General features: G+C 37.3%; 1 protein-coding gene across 2 annotated transcripts in view; it reads right to left on the minus strand.

Annotated features, from left to right (window-relative positions):
* PAPPA2 (pappalysin 2) overlaps positions 1–15378 on the minus strand; it is a 283586-nt gene that overhangs the window by 207203 nt on the left and 61005 nt on the right. The gene's annotated exons all lie outside the window — the stretch shown is intronic.

Below are 15378 nucleotides of genomic sequence, written 5' to 3' on the forward strand. Positions count from 1 at the left end.
CATTTATTTTTCTGTGAATTATTAAAATTATCTCTACAATGTCCCTCTCCAACTCATTCTCCATATTTCTACAAAATGTTGATCCTGTCACATCATCAGTTTAAACAATCTTCAGTTCCAAGCCCCATAGCTCAGCACACAGCTCAGCACATAGCTCAGCACCCTATTTCCCTGGCATCATCAACAGCCTTTTCCCAAATATATCCTTTGTGCCAGGTTTGCAAACTTGATTGTCATTTCACATCTCTGTGGTTTTGTACAAACTTATCTGCCTAGAATATATTCACATCTTACATATAATATATGTAAACCTATATTATACCTTTACCTAACTAACTCTCTCATCACTCAAATTTTACTACCTAGGTAAGTTTCCTTCACTTTCCTATTTAATATAGCCAACTCTCATTAGTGCCATCTGGTTATATAATGATCACATCATGCTGAACGCTTCTGAAGAAAGAACCCTCCCTCCCACTTAACTTTGTGTCTTAGAGTTAGTTAGTTGGCTTGTATTTAACATTCAATGATTTGTTTTTGCTTTTTTGAGACAGAGTCTCACTCTTGTGCCCAGGCTGGAGTGCAGTGGTGCAATCTCAGCTCACTGCAACCTCAGCCTCCCAGGTTCAAGCAATTCTCCTGCCCTGGCCTCCAGAGTAGCTGAGATTACAGGTGCCCACCACCATGATCTTACATCTTACATTTTCCAGAAAGCCTTCTCTCCCCTTCTTCCTAGTCTGGATTGAACGATTCACCCTAGTGCTTCTAAAATATAACCTATGTATTCTGTTGTAACACCTATCACATTACAAAATAGTTATTGTTTGTCTTTATATTCCAGTGTCCTCCCCAACTATTGGTACACAGATGTTCAATACACATTTGTTTATTGAAGAATACATGAATGAAGATGAATACATGAATGAAAGCCTACATCATAAGACTCAGCTTCTGCCATATATCACAGTCCGGACCATTGAACTTGTGCCTGTGTTATTGTCCATAGGTTCCTTGCTTTATTACTTGCTCAGTTCCTTAAGCCCACCCAGAATTACTTCCCAGTCTAATTCAAACACAGACTACTTTAAGGGTCTAAAATTCTAAACCAAATCTTGACATCTGAAATTCTGGCAGACCCATATGTCTTGGTATCTGAGGCTCTAGCAGACCCATCTGTTGCCAGTTGCCCACCTGCCAACCTGCATGTTTGGACTTCCACAGACTTCATACATATATATCAAATTTTCCATCATCTCTGCGGTCACCCACTTGGATTTCTCAATATTTAATATTTTCAATTGTCATTAAATGATAAAGCTACATTTTTTAACAAGTCACCAATTATTATTTGGCTGAAATTATGAAAACAATATTCTAAACAATTAAATGTCAGGCATTATCATTCTGATGGGGGTAACCACCTTATGATGGACTAAATTTCTCCTGAGGACTCTGAAATCATGGTACCTGTGTGTCCACCTATATCCACCTACTCAAAAAGAGTCTGGCTCTGATACTGTATATAACCTCCTATTAATATCACAGGGAGTTACTGGAGTAAATGTCTCTCTCTGAGAAAATACTAAACCACAATAGATGGGGGTCACATTGGTCTGTTTACATCAATTCTTGATTGCTTTTCCATTGCCGGTAAAGGCCTTAAGTTTTATGGGTAGCATAAATTGCAACCTCAGCCTGGGATTCCATATTCAACTCTTAACATAAAAGACCTGTCAAATGCAATATATCTTGTAAAGAGAAAAACCAGAAATAAAGATTGAATTTTATCTGTAAGCAATCTCTTTAAAAATAGAAGACTGCAAATCCTTATTCAGCACTGAGAGACAGTTTCAATTCCAAATGATAAAGCAAATGAAAAGGCAAATACAAGATTATGTTTTTAAAGGAAACTTTTAAAACCATCCCACGCAGTTTCATCATATATACCTATACTTTGCTTGGGTTTATCGACCAGAGATCAACATGTATTTGCATATCCTCTAGAGACAGCAAGTATCCAAAGAAAATATTCAATAGTAATCAAACAATAGCATTACAAAACACACAAATGCTCACAAATGCTTTTGTTGATTATTTTATTACAGTTTTCACATCATGTTCTCCTTACCAATTGGATTACAAAGTCCTTTAGAATGGAAATCAAGGTATGTCTCTTTATGTATCCCTAACAGTACAAAACATGATAGTATAAATCTATGATTAATAAGTTCATTAATGAATATATATATATATATATATATATATATATATATATATATATATTCAACAAATACGTATTGAGAGCCTACTATGTCCCAGTCTAAAGACAGCTCTGAATTTGGCCAATGGGTCTATTGTAGACAAGGATTTCTGAGACATAGACAACATAAGTTTTTATCATCAGATCACTCCTTTGCATACATTTTGAACTCCCTTGCCCTTACTTTCTCTATTTCATTGTACTCTCTTGGCAAAATCCCAAACTCAGCTAAATCTGCAGACTATCTGTACCCATGTAGCTTATAGTGACCAGAGAAAGACACAGAATATGCTGCCTGGATTCAATTTGAATGCATCGTCTTTAATCTAAAGTGGCCCTTCTGCAGTCCAAATCCTACTACATTCTCTGGCCAATTCATTCTCCTGCTCACCTAATGACTATTTCATACCTTCTCTTCCCTCCTCAAACCCCAGCACCTTTCTCCTCACAACCTGAAGCAATCATCAACTGATTACCTTCATGCCTATTTCAAAGGGAAATGGAACTGAGAAGAGCATTAGGCAAGCTCTCACCTTCACATGTGATCTGCCTTTCTCCATAGACTTTTTTTTTTTTAATGGAGTCTGGCTTTGTCACCCAGGCTGGAGTGCACTGGTGCGTTCTTGGCTCACTGGGTTCAAGCAATTCTCCTGCCCCAGCTTCCCAAGTAGCTGGGACTACAGGTGTGTGCCACCATGCCCAGTTAATAGTTTGTATTTGTAGTAGAGATGGGGTTTCACTTTGTTAGCCAGGATGGTCTTGATCTCCTGACCTTGGGATCTGCCCACCTCAGCCTCCCAAAGTGCTGGGATTACAGGCATGACCCACTGCACCCGGCCCTCTCCATGGACTCTTACACTCTGCTTCTCCTACTGTTTCCTGGGTGACCATCATGAGCCCTGACCCAAAACAACCTTCCTGTCATGCACTAGATTTCCCCTCTCACCTTCTATAGGTTGTGTCTCCCCTAGAGAGACTGATTTTCAAGATGACATGCTACACCCTCAAAGAGTATCTTGAGTTTTCCTTATAGGGAAGGATAAATTACAATGTAAAAATGTATTTTTTGAAACAATGAAAATAACATCCTTTTCTTTAGACTGTTTTTAAAAGAATGATGTTAAAATAAAATTCAGTTATAGACACCAGACAAATTAAATGAAAACACGGAGGCAATGGATAGAGCTTTCAACCAGGAACAACAACAACAAAACACCGCATACATTTTAAAAATTAAAAAACATAAAATATAAAAAAGAAAACAGGTATTATCTTCAGCTGTTTACACACTCAATCTTATTGCCAAAAATATAGTATTTCCTTCTCTAGGCTCCTGGCTCAAAAAGGTAGTGAGATTTCTCATCAACTTGTGCTGTCTGAACACGAAGTTTCCAGCTGTCCTCCCTAATCCTCGTGCTAATCATGCACTCTCTTCTTTTCCCCATCCCTCAAATGCACTCACTTTTGACCTCCAAGTGAAATCAATTCTAATATAACTCCATTGATAAGACTTTCCAAAACACTGTCTAAGTTTTTAATTTTTAACCCAGTCATTTTGAGAAACTACTATGATGAAATTTTTGTAAAATAAATAACCACCTTCAACGTCTGTTTTGTCAGTTTGCTTTTCTGAGAGAGGGGCATGGCTGTACACTACAGCTCACTCAGAAATTTCCACCCTAAGGGTAAAAGGTAAACACACTCTCCAGTCTTCTAAGCAAGAGAGATGTTAAAAAAAATCTAAAAATAAATTAACATAATCTTATGAATGTAATGTTTAGCCAAAGAAGCAAGTGACACGCAAAAATATATAGGAAGATTCTATTCAAATAATGTTCAAAGCATAGATGATAAAACTGTAAAGAAAAATGAAGAAATTATTATCAGGAAAATTAGAATATCAGGGAAGGGGAAGGAGTGAAATCAGACAGAAATGTGTACACAGGCATTTTTGAGGCACTGGCAATGTTCTGTCTCAACATGGGTGGTAATGTGAATTTTGTAATTATTTAAATTATGTAAATTTTTTATATCATGAGGGCATGTGTTTGTATTTTGCGTTTATTTTAACAAATTTTTTAGAGGTAGAGTCTCACTCTGTTGCTCAGGCTGGAGAGCAGTGGCACAATCATAGCTGACTATGGCCTCCACCTCCTAGGCTCAAGTGATCCTCCTGCCTCAGTCTCCCAAGTAGCTTGGAAGGTGCACACCACTGCATCTGGATAATTTTTTATAGAAACGGGTCTTGCCATGTTGCCAGGCTGGTCTTAAATTCCTGGGCTCAAGTGATCCTCCCATTTTGGCCTCCTGAAGTACTGGGAGTCTGTCATATATACTCTTCTCCGTATATAACATTTTGATAATAAAAAGTAATTATACCAACTCTATTTTTGAAATAAATTTGACTTACTATACTTTTCCTTGTGGGAAGACAGCGGGACAGGAAATTAAGAAAGGGAATTATAAGCAGACAACTATACATTGCATCACTAACATATAAGTTGAGTGTTTCTTTTCAACTAATGGTAGTGTAAGAAAGAGTATGTTTTATAGAGGCTGAGGACTATTTGTATATTTACCGATTCATTGCTTCACTTTAACATTTATTGAAAGCTTGTCACATGTCAGGCAGAGCATTAGATGCTAGTGAGACACTGATGAACGAGACATGAAATCTAATCTGGAAGAATGTGTGTTCTAGTGCTAGGAAGGTAGCCACAATGACAGTCCTTCTCTGCCTCCCTCACTCTCTAGCTGGAGACTGACACTCTCCTCTTGTCTTCTTTCACTCTTCAGTTTCTAAGTTAACTATATGAACAGGAGTTTTTTCAGTAGGGTGGAATTAATGATGCTGTCAGACTCAGTGTCCAGCGGGTCAGAGTGAGTCTTGGCTTTCTTGCTCCTGTGATATTGGCCAAGTTTACTGGCCCATTTCCTTACCTAACACTGGCCTTGAACTCCATCTCACAGCTGGATTGCCTACAGACAACAGTGCTGCTTTGATCTGAATAATCTTCTAAAATGTAGACCCCAGATATCTTCCCTGTGTGGAGGAACTCCAGAAGACTCAGAGCCCCTTAGCCACAGTGTCCTTGGCTGTTTATGGCTATTGCCCACCCACTTACATATCCCCTGTGTACTCTCCTGCCTGACCTCCTGGGGATCTGTCCTGCAACCTGGTTAACTTGCTCTGTCCCAGCCCTGCCAAGTTCTCTTTCCCTTCACCTCTCTCCTGAATGGTTCCAGTAGACTTTGCTCTCAAACCTCCTAAAATCATTAAAACAATGAAATAAATATAACAATAGAGGTGCCTACGAAAGCACAGAGGTGTGGCTGGGATGGGGATAGGAGTGGAAGGGATATTTAAGATGGGTCTTAATAAGTTTATCAAACAAAAGAGACAATTAGCAGGTAGAAATTACTTCTTCAAAAACATAAAAATGGGAAGTAGCCTGATGTGTCTGACAAATAATGAGAAGATTTTTTCATTTAGAGAATGATGAGAGATGAAAGTCGAATGATAGATAAGAGGAAAATGAAGAAAGATCTTAAATATCTTGCTAACAAAAAAGGTGCCAAAATTGGCATATCTTTAATGTATTCTGATGACAAAGAAAAAAATGATGCTATCACTGACCTGAAACAATGTAATGCATTTTGCTATTTGGGAATTAGTGTTCATTCACTCTCATGATTTATGACTTAGTTTCCAAGGAACTCTGAAACCCTGTAGTACTACTTCAGTCATCCACACTATTTCTTCATAGGTGCGAAAAACAGACAGAGCATCTGCCCAGATGCACAGCAATTTTAATGGGAGTATTTAAGGACATACCATAAAGGAAGGAACATAGGAGATGCTCAGTGAAGTACTAGTGAGTGTATTGACATTAACTCAAACAAAAATCTGATCCCTTGAGAATTCTCCCAAGAATTCTGTATATTTTATTTTATTCACTTGAGTGCCAGGACAGCTATCTCTGCTGTTCCCTGTAGGAAATGCAGCTGTTAGCCTGGATAACATAACAAAACCCCACTGAGCATGGTGGCATGTACCTGTAGCCCAGCTACTTGGGGGGCTGAGGCAGGAGGATCACTTGATTCTGGGAGGTAGAGGCTATAGTGGGCTGTGTTCACACCACTGCACTCCAGCCTGAGTGACAAAGTGAGTCCTTGTAGAAAGAAAGAGAAAGAAGAAAAGAAAAGAAAAAGGGAAAGAAGGGGAAAAAAGGAAGGGAGGGAGGGAGGATGGGAGGAAGAAAGGAAGGAAAAGAGAGAAAGAAAGAGAGAAAATGCAGAATGCAGGAGGGATGTCTTTACTAGGGACAGTTCAAAGTGAAAGGAGGACTAGTTGTTTTTATGCCTCAACTATAATGAGTTTAACTCTAATGCTTCCTGGCATTGCTCAAGTTTTCACTATTCATTTCAACGGTCTCCTGACTTTCAGAAACTCTTTACTGGACAAAGAGCCATGTGGCAACAGTAAATCATCAGAAACACACATGGAACTCTTCACCTCTCTGAATTAAAGATAAACTGACTTATGGGACCAAAAGGACTTTGCTCAGAGCAGAATGAGAAAGGGAAAAACATTAGGCCAGAAAGTGGGAATAAAAATGGAAGTTCTTGGGACAGTTGTAGAAGGATTATAATAAAAATAAATGAAACAAAATATCAGTGACTTTCCTCACCATTTGCTATGGTCTTAATGTGTCTTTCCAAAATTCCTGGGTTGAAATCTAATTCCCAATGTGATAGTTTTAAAAGGTAGGGCTTTAAAGAAGTGATTAAGTCATGAGGGTACTCCCTTATGAATGGGATTAGTGCCCTTAAAAAAGAGGCTCAAAGGACTGCCTGTCCCTTTTCTCCATGCAAAGACAAAGGTACAATCTTTGGGGAAAAGGTCCTCACCAGACACTGAATCCACTGACGCTTTGATCTTGAACTTCCCAGCCTCTAGTACTTTAAATGATAAATTTCTATTGTTTATAAATTACTCAGTCTAATGTATTTTGTTGTAGCAGCCCAAATGGATGAAGACACCATTTTATCCCATTTTTATTTCTCTTGGACTTAAATGGGCAAAACTGGAGTTGATTAGAGCAGCATGATTTTGGGAGTCCCACTACATTGTATTAAGCATGCAATGTTTTACCATTCTATACCTCAGCTGTGCTCAAAGTCAGTATTCTAACCTGAGAAAGAGCCTTGCGTTCTTACGGCTTACCATTATTAAGTTAGAAATGGCATTTGCTTCAAGATACCTTAATCTCAAACAAGGAAAACCAGTTTGTAAGTGACCTCAGGGGACAGTCGGTGGCCTAAGCTGATCATTCTAGGGCCCATTAAATCTTTAGAGATCATTCTTGGCCTCTGCAGATCACAGTTGTTATATTCATACCTTCAACAAATCTATTTAGCACAAATTTGTTGAGTACCTACAATGTTCTGTATGCTATATTATCCTAGCAAACTGTGAGAGATTCAGGTTGTTTCCTCTGTCATATGAGGATGAAACTATAAACACCTCTAAGCAAATAAACTAGAAGATCTAGAAGAAATGGATAAATCCCTGGAAACATATACCTTCTTAAGACTAAGCCAGGAAGAAGTTGAATCCCTGAATAAACAAGTTCTGAAATTGAGGCAGTAATTAACAGCCTACCAACCAAGAAAAGTCCAAGACAAGAGAGATTCACAGCCAAATTCTACCAGAGGTACAAAGAGGAGCTGGTACCATTCCTTCTGAAACGATTCCAAACAAGAGAAAAAGAGGGAATCCTCCCTAACTCATTTTAGGAGGCCAGCATCATCCTGATACCAAAACCTGGCAAAGACACAACAAAAAAAGAAAATTTCAGGCCAATGTCTCTGATGAACATTGATGCAAAAATTCTCAATAAAATATTGGCAAACTGAAACCAGCAGCACATCAAAAAGCTTGTCCACTATGATCAAGTAGGCCTCATTCCTGGGATGCAAGGCTGTTTCAACATACACAAATCAATAAACATAATTCGTCACATAAACAGAACCAATGACAAAAACCATATGATTATCTCAATAGATGCAGAAAAGGCCTTTGACAAAATTCAACAGCTCTTCATGCTAAAACTCTCCATAAACTAGGTATAGATGGAACATATAATAATAAGCTCAAAATAATAAGAGCTATTTACGACAAACCCACAACCAATATCATACTGAATGAGCAAAAGCTGAAAGCATTCTCTCTTAAAATCGGTACAAGAAAAGGATGCCCTCTTTCACCACTCCTATTCAACATAGTATTGGAAGTTCTGGCCAGGACAATCAGGCAAGAGAAAGATATAAAGGGTATTCAAATAGGAAAGGAGGAAGTCAAACTGTCTCTGTCTGCATATGTCATGATTGTATATTTAGAATTCTCAGCCCAAAATCTTAAGCTGATAAGCAATGTCAGCAAAGTCTCAGGATACAAAAAGAATGTGCAAAAATCACAAGCATTCCTATACACCAACAATAGACAAACAGAGCCAAATCATAAGTGAACTCCCATTCACAATTGCTACACAAATAAAATACCTAGGAATATAACTTACAAGGGATGTGAATGACCTCTTCAAGGAGAACTACAAACCACTGCTCAAGGAAATAAGAGACGACACAAACAAATGAAAAAACATTCCATTCTAATGGACAGGAAGCATCACTATTGTGAAAATGGCCATACCGCCCAAAGTAATTCATAGATTCAATGCTATCCCCATCAAGCTACCATTGACTTTCTTCACAGAATTAGAAAAAACTACTTTAAATTTCATATTGAACCAAAAAAAGCCTGTATAACCATGACAATCCTAAGCATAAAGAAAAAACCTGGAGGCATCATGTTACCTGACTACAAACTATACTACAAGGCTACAGTAACCAAAACAGGATGGTCCTGGTACCAAAACAGAGATACAGACCAATGGAACAGAACAGAGGCCTCAGAAATAATGCCACAAAATACAACCATCTGATCTTTGACAAACCTGACAAAAACAAGCAATGGGGAAAGGATTTCCTATTTAATAAATGGTGTTGGGAAAACTCACTAGCCATGTGTAGAAAACTGAAACTGTACCTTTTCCTTATACCTTATACAAACATTAACTCAAAATGGATTAAAGACTTAAACCTAAGACCCAAAACCATAAAAATTCTAGAAGAAAACCCGGGCAATACCATTCAGGACATAGGGATGGGCAAAGTCTTCCTGACTAAAACACCAAAAGCAATGGCAATAAAAGCCAAAATTGACCAATGAGATAATTAAACTAAAGTGCTTCTACACAGCAAAAGAAACTATCATCAGAGTGAAGAGGCAATCTACAGTATTGGAGAAAATTTTTGCAATCTATCAATCTGACAAAGGGCTAATATCCAGAATCTACAAGGAACTTAAACAAATTTACAAGAAAAAAAAAAAACATTAAAAAGTGGGTGAAGGATAGGAATAGACACTTCTCAAAAGAAGACATTTATGCAGTTAAGAAACATGAAAAAATGCTCATCATCATCAGTCATTAGAGAAATTCAAATCAAAACGACACTGAGAGGCCATCTCATGCCAGTTAGAATGGCAATCATTAAAAAGTCAGGAAACAATAGATGCTAGAGAGGATGTGGAGAAATAGGAATGCTTTCATACTGTTTATGGGAGTGCAAATTAGTTCAACCATTGTGGAAGACAGTGTGGCAATTCCTCAAGGATCTAGAACTAGAAATACCATTTGATCCAGCAATCCCATTACTGGATCTATTTCCAAAGGATTATAAATCACTTTACTGTAAACACACATGCACACATATATTGCAGCACTATTCACAAAGACATGAAAGCAACCCAAATGCCCATCAGTGATGAACTGGATAAAAAAAATGTGGCACATTTACATTGTGGAATACTATGCAGCCATAAAAAAGATGAATTCATGTCCTTTGCAAGGACATAGATGAAGCTGGAAACCATCATTCTCAGCATACTAACATGGGAACAGAAAACAAACATCATATGTTCTGACTCATAAGTGGGTGTTGAACAATGAGAACACATGGACACAGGAAGAGGAACATCACACATGGGAGCCTGTCAGGGGGTGGAAGCTAGATGAGGGATAGCATTAGGAGAAATACCTCATGTAGATGACGGATTGCCGGGTACAGCAAACCACCATGGCACACCTATGTAACAAACCTGCATGTTCTGCACATGTATTCTAGAACTTCAAGTATAATTTAAAATAAGAGAGATTAAAGAAGATGAAAAAAACTAATTTCTCAGTATAAAAATTAAATGATAAAATGCATGTAAAACATTTACCTCAGTGCTTGACACAAAAATTAGGACTAATATTATTTCTTTCATTTTGGGGAATACAAAGATAAACTAGTACAATTCTCTTCCCTCAGGGAACTCACTGTAAATGCTGCCCGAATTCACTCCAGTGTCTCAGAAGCACTATGAAATGGAGACGAACTACAGAGAGTTGATCCTTCATGATGTCTGCAAGCAGCAACTCCCAATCAGGTCTAATTCTCAGCATTCTGGGCAGAGAACACCATGAGAGCTTTCTCCTGCATGTGTTCTAAACCCTAATTCTACCACCCTTAATAGATGTTAAGTTTAAAAAAAACTGCAAAATATTTTAAATTTAAGCATAATCAATTAATGAGAACACCACAAAGGTGCTGTCAAATAATACTAAATATAAATAAAAGCTCTGGCCAAAGACACACTATCATTCATATAAAGTGTCCTAATTACTATTATTTTTTTAAAAGAAATACAGTGAGAGCAATGTTTCCGGGCATTTGGGGGTGGTGTGTTCACTAGAGGCAGTTACTATAACAGACAGGCCATCGAACCTGATCAACTCCTCACTGACAGAGCAGGAGCCTCATAGGAGTTGCTAGTGCAAAAAAAAAAAAAAAAAAAAAAAAAAAAAAAACATTGTTACTGTCAACTGGTCATTTCTAGCTTTGAATGAAATGTCAATCTTTACTTCTAAGAAACTGGTTTGTCAAAAACAACTGCCATTTCCTTTTTTCTTTGTTTCATATTGTTTCTTAAATAAGGCCTGGTGTGCTCAATTATTTGGAGGGGTGAGGTCTTATGGGAAAGTTTGGATAGAAACTACTAGAGGTGTCAGTCATTCCAACTGGATTAGAGAGAGCCAGGGTGCCAAGGGGGATACAGTGAGAACAATAGCTTTGGCCAGTAGGTAGGATGGTCCCCCCTTATCTATCACTGTGCCCAAGGCCAAATCTGAGTTTCTTAATGAGCACATCACATCCTTTCTGATCTGGGGCTTGTCATCTTTCATTACAAAAAATGCTTGCTGTATTAAAAAAATAAAACAATGACTTAGTCTGGGAATATCTCAGAAGACCCCAAGTAGCTTTCCTATCAATGATTACCGGATGTCCTCAATCTCAGAAGAATAGTTTAAGTTATTAACATATTCATGAAGCAACATTTTTACCTGTTATGAATATATAGGTGATGCTTCCTTTCAGTCTTTTCAACAACTCCTTCTGGCCCAGGGTTTTCTATTGCTGCTGTCTTCTCTCACTTACGAGCCACTCTTTTGCCCACCTACCTTGATCCCTCTCTGTGGAAAATTTTACCTCTTTGCTAGTATCTCTGGCATCTCTATACATGAAGGCATATTGTACATTTAGTATAGACTCCATAAAAATATTATTATACCTTTATTAGGAAAATGTGGAAAAGGAAAAAATCAAGTAAAGTTTATCTTGAGACAACATACATAAATTTTGAATGCAAACAGAAATTTTACTTTTCGTACTCAGCTAAGTCGCTCCCAGATTTTTCACCCTCTGAAACTGCAAGATAATATTTGTTGTTTTAAGCTATAATTTTTCATTATTCAGCAACAGATAACTATTATCTGATGAGACAGATTAATATAAAAGTTGGGAAACTAAAGCTCTAAGGCAAGTAACTATTTTTGTAAATGTTTATTGGAATACAGTCATGCCCATTCATTTACATATTGTCTGTGACTGCTTTCACACTACAACAGTAAGTTTAAGTGGCTGTGACAGAAACTGTAAGGTCTGCAAAGGCTAAATTATTTACTATTAGTTCTTGATTGATAAAATATAGAATTACAGAAGAAATGTGGTTTGAAATGTCTAGACTATTAATTTGAAAGAGGAATCTCAGAAATACATTTGCCTTTTTTGCAGGTTAAATAACTGTGACTTTAAGAAGTAGGTGGCCTAAATGACATCATATAACTAATAGCAAAGCTGGACAAGAAGTCTAAGTTCTCTATAGTCTAAGTGTTTGTGTCTCTCCCCTATCTCTGAAAAAATAAATTATATGTCAAAATCTGAATGCCCAAAGTGATGGTCATCAGGAGGTGGGGACTTGGGAAGGTGATTAGATCATGAAGGCACAACCTTCATGAATGAAATTAGTGCTTTAATAAAAGATACTCAAGAGAGACCCCTCACACCATTTCACCATGTGAGAGCATGGGAAGAAGGTGCCATCTATGAGCCAGAAAGCAGATGATCACCAGACACTGAATTTACTAGTGCCTTGGTCTTGGACTTCCTGGCCTCTAGAACTATGACAAATAAATATCTGTGGTTTCTAAGCCACCTATATTATGATAGTTTGTCATAGCAGCCTAAATGGACTATTACATCTACCTCCCAATTCAGCGGTTTCTTCAATACCCTATACTACCTTCCCTAAGATAAGTCACCAATCAATGTATTTTTTCATCACCAGTCTACTGAGTTACTTTAAGTAAGTCACTGCAGGCCCCTTTACTCAATTTCCTGTAGCAGTACTGTAGTATCACTAATGTGTTATCAACTTCTTAATGGATGACCATATTACTTGATATACTTAAGTTCATTCAAAAGTATATGAAAAAGAAAAAATGACATATTACAGAAAACCCCATAGAAAAGGTCACCTAGCACTAAGAACAGTTATTCAATTTAATTTTATTATTTTTAGTCCTGTTCAGAGATACAATAATTGAAAGTGTTAAGCTGAACGTGTATACTTATTTTCAAAAATTACCTGCTGAATTATGTATAAATCCTTTTATAAGAGAAAGCAAATAAACAGCACCATTTCAACTTCCTGTGTCCATAGTCGACATTGTTAACCAAATACAGCATTCTTACCCACTGAATCAGGTTACAGTCTCAGAATAATTCTCAATATCACATTTCAGGAAACTATCATCATTCAGTCAAAATTGGCACCTGAGTTAAAACTTATGCACTTTCTCTGACATAGAGAACACCTTGCCATACAGTAGCCTTTTTACAGCATGTGTAGATATACGTTGGTTTTGGATTTCTTTTTAAAACTGATTGGCTACTGATTTACTGAAATAATTTAACTTCAATTTGTTTAAGGCAGCTCCAAGGCACACATGTGAGACACAGTACTAATAGGACATTGTATTTGAGAAAGGATTTGGGATTCTGGTTTAAATTCACTGCAAGGTTTAGTTTAAATGCAACTTACTCCACGAACCTTTCCCTGATGTATGGAGTATGTCCTGGTTTGCCTGGGTGATACAAGTTTGTTTCTCTTATCCTGCCACAATTAGTAACCATACCCCCTTTTACTCTCAGTGGTGTCCCATGAAAAAATTACATGGCTATCCTATTGATGACCCAATTTGGATGAGGTCTCTTTTGTCTCTAAAATTCCTATAATACTTAATGGCTCAAATGTGACAAATTTATCTTATATAGTAGCCACTTCTAGTTATAATTTATCCTCCCACAACCCACTTTCCAGTCTGGATTACAAACACTTTGAGGAAAGTTGTATTTTACTATTCATGGTACCTAAAATAGAGATGCAATGGATACAAATCCCATTACTTTTTTGATCCTAGTGCCTCACACATACTAAACTCAAAGAGACAACTTGTTGAATTAATAAATACTTGAGACTGTAAACTCTTTTACAGCTAAAACTAACCTCATTCATCTTGATTAACCTCACAGAGGCACAGGGCTTTGGACATTATCTGCATTTACAAAATTGTTTGAATGAACAAATACACACAGTACAATTTTTCTTATGTTGTCCTTTAAAACACTACAGAGAAATAAACTGGCAAAAGCTAATTAATTAAAATATCAACTAACATGTACCAAACAAGAGTAGCATCTTTTCTTACTCTCAGTTCATTTAAGTGGTTGACTGAAATACAATTCAGTCTCTTTGTCTGAGAATTTTGGCATGCTAATTAAGAAGCATTGGGTCAATGGTGGCCCATCTCTGAAAATAAGACATAGATCTGATGACCTCTGAAGTCTTAGGTGACACATCTGGGAAAGCTGTTCTGACAAAATGGGACTCAGAATATGAACTATGCCTGGAGGTCACAAAATTCAGTCTATAGTGGTCAAGTTCAAGGTTTAGCTTAATATCAAAATATCCAACATTCCAAAATGGAAAAAACTAAGGCTAAGAGGCCACACTAATCAGTACTTACTGGAGTCAGAAACATCCTGGGAATTGTCTTTCATGATGCAACTTAACTACATTCCTCAAATTCCAGCTTTCATACTTAGCACGTCATCTAGCATGCTCCAAACATCACTCTCATAGCTCCACAAACATTATTTACAGGCCTCAACCTTTCTTTGCTGAGCAGTTTAAGTCAGCTTAGATATTCAGACAAGTCATTTCAACCAGCAAGATGTCCTGATTCCCAAAGAAGCAGCATTTTTTCAATTTCCTGTGGCATTTACTTGCACTTGGAACCTTCTCTATGCACCATAGTTTACTCAAAAATGGACTTAATCCAGCAATCCCACTACTGGGTACCTCCCAAAGGAAAAGAAGTTATTATATTAAAAAAGATGCTTGTGCACACATGTTTATAGGAGCACAATTGCAAAAATATGGAGCCAACCTAAATGCTTATCAACCAATGAGTGGATAAAGAAAATGTGGTGTATATATATGTATACACACATACACACACACACACACACACACACACACACCACGGAATAATACTCAGGCATAAAAAGGAATGAAATAATGGCACTCACAGCAACCTGGATGGAGACAG

Source organism: Callithrix jacchus, chromosome 18 (assembly GCF_049354715.1).
Source record: "Callithrix jacchus isolate 240 chromosome 18, calJac240_pri, whole genome shotgun sequence".
NCBI classification, from domain to species: Eukaryota; Metazoa; Chordata; class Mammalia; order Primates; family Cebidae; genus Callithrix; species Callithrix jacchus.